Below are 2,500 nucleotides of genomic sequence, written 5' to 3'. Positions count from 1 at the left end.
TCGCATAGCCGTTCCATATACACGACGAAGATCGATTCTTTCCTTTTCATTTACAGCTGGCATCACAATTTGATGTTTTTTTCAGGCCCAGTTTATAATTATGCAAATAGACGGACAAAAAGAGTAAAAAGCGTAAAATGGTTTAGAGAAAGAACAGCTGAAGATAGCGCGCTCCCTACTGAAGCTTGTAGGTGCCATCCGAGTTGTAAATATCCGACATCAGACTTGTGAAAAAAAGGAAATTCGAGTTGTAAAAATCCAACATCCGAGTTGTGAAAATTCCACATCTGAGTTGTGAAAATAATGCTAAGACAGAGCAAAGTTAAACCAACAATATGGAAACGTTTCATTGATGACCTTTTCTCACTATGGGACGTAAGTCATGAAACAGAAATTCAACCTGTTCATTGCGTACCCAGCTATAAAATTGACACAGAAGGAGAACACTTTCCTAGACACAACAGTGCACAAGGAGAATGACTCGAAAAAGAAATTATTTACAATATTTAACAATTATTCGCCGAAGGCGAAGTGATTATCGGTGAATATTCACCGAGACGAAGTCGAGGTGAATATTCACCGATAATCACTGAGCCTGAGGCGAATAATTGTTTTAGTATAAATACACAGGTGGTTATTTCAAAAAAGAGAAAAAAAAACATTTTAACGCGAAATTATCTTCACTTACTGTGGCAAAACGACTACTGGCAGCCATTTTGTCCGTCGAGGTGATTATCAGCTGATAATCCGAGATAGGGAGCCAATGAGAGCGCGCGATTTTGTATAATCACCTGTGTATTTATACTAATACGACATATCACAAGCCAACTGAAACCATCCAATACACTTATTTCACTGCTTTTTATCAAGGAGATATGGAATGCCGTTTAATTTTATCGAAAATAACTTATCGCTCTTAAATAAAACATCATAGCTTATACATAAAACTTGCAACCAAATATAAAACTTGTCTCGCCGTATATAAAACATGTTTCAAAATATAAAACTTGTCACGCCATATATAAAACTTGTTTGAAAATATAGCCCGCCTTGAAGAGCGATGCTACCCAAAACATCAATTTTTCTGGAAGGCAATCGGCACTTTGAGAAACAGTCAAAACTAGCGAGAAAATCCTATCATTTGTCATAACATACAACCCAGCAGTGTCAAATCTTATTAATAAAAACAAATTGCGATTTTGAGACGGCAATACCACATTATATTGACGGCTAGTTGGGAGAAAATATATTCCGAAATAACACGAACGAAATTTCACCGTTTTTTACCACTTATAACCCGGCGACACTGAATCTTAAAAAGATTCTCATGAAACACTGACACATCATCCAACAGCAACCTAGACTTGCTCATATCTTTAAACAGCCACCGATTGTATCTTACAGGAAGGAAAAATCACTCAAGGACGTTTTTAGTCCGCGCAAAACTTCCTTTAATCACGCCGCAATCATAAAAAAAAACTTGTAAACAAAGAAGCATTTTTAAAAGGTTTATTATCAAACCAGAAGGAAATTTGCATATGATCTTCTGCTAGCAACACACTCCACTCAGCAAACAAAACTAGCCCCTGATCATTTACTATCCGCTCCTTCGTTTTCACTTCAAACCTTTCAGTTGATCATTTATAGCGAACGTATAAGCTGAGGACTCGTAGATTTTATTTAACACTACACAAGCCCGAGTTTCAATGTGCAAGTTTATTGTGGACGCGTCAGTCAGTCACAAACAAATACTGATTACATTCTAATCATGAAACCCCGAAACCTTAAAAAAGATCACAGTACTGTCGCCCTTCATGTTAACTTGGCGGTGACCATGCACAATCTTTTGTCCTCTCCGAGTTCACAAATGAGTTTGAATGAATTAATCAAAACTTTTGAATCGCTGTCTTTTAGGAAAAAGGCTTGGTTTGTGCATGGTCAGGGCCAAAACAGCGAACGAAAAGATAAAACAAAGTTTTATAACCATCTCCATATATCAACTATGATTTGACTTCGTACGAACGTCTTTCCTTTTTTTCTCTTTTAGATGAAGGATCCATAGCAGGAACAATTGGATCCAGACGAAATAGCTGTTCGTCTGCAGCGCTTTGTCCGGGTAAGAAATATATGTTATTTGCCAGCTGGTAGGTCCGTATAGCGAAAACCTGTGACCGAGGTCTTGAAAATGCTGCCCGACGCCGCGGACCGAGGGCAGCTTTTTCAAGACCTCGGTCACAGTTTTTCGCTATACGCACCGACCCTTAGCTGGTAAATTGACTCGCACCGCGCTTGACAGCGAATGCAGTAAGCGACTTACAAACTGAACGTTTCAAAGAGAAATATATTTATTTGAATTCTATTTCCATGCCTCTTGCCTAAAAAAAATCTGTTTTGAAACACTTACTTCTGTATGTAAACGGCGGATTCGGTGTCAAAAAATGGAAATTTAAGGTCATTACACATGCAAGCGCACGCAACCAGGAATAGGATTCTGCCGGGT

General features: G+C 38.3%; 1 protein-coding gene and 1 pseudogene across 3 annotated transcripts in view; one reads left to right on the top strand and one right to left on the bottom strand.

Annotated features, from left to right (window-relative positions):
• Positions 1–444, bottom strand: part of LOC138001027 (histamine H2 receptor-like) — a 9,562-nt gene extending 9,118 nt beyond the window's left edge. Inside the window, exon 1 of one of the 3 annotated variants that reach the window (XM_068847706.1) lies at positions 358–444. The gene's annotated coding sequence lies outside the window, so the exon portion shown is untranslated. Of the gene's footprint in view, positions 32–357 lie in introns of those variants that run through there. The other 2 variants (XM_068847699.1, XM_068847713.1) reach the window with 2 other exon arrangements.
• The window catches only part of LOC137971185 (uncharacterized), a 225,030-nt pseudogene that overhangs the window by 115,340 nt on the left and 107,190 nt on the right, over positions 1–2,500 (top strand).

Source organism: Montipora foliosa, chromosome 1, assembly GCF_036669935.1.
Source record: "Montipora foliosa isolate CH-2021 chromosome 1, ASM3666993v2, whole genome shotgun sequence".
Classification (NCBI taxonomy): Eukaryota; Metazoa; Cnidaria; class Anthozoa; order Scleractinia; family Acroporidae; genus Montipora; species Montipora foliosa.
This window is presented reverse-complemented; position numbering and strand designations above follow the sequence as displayed.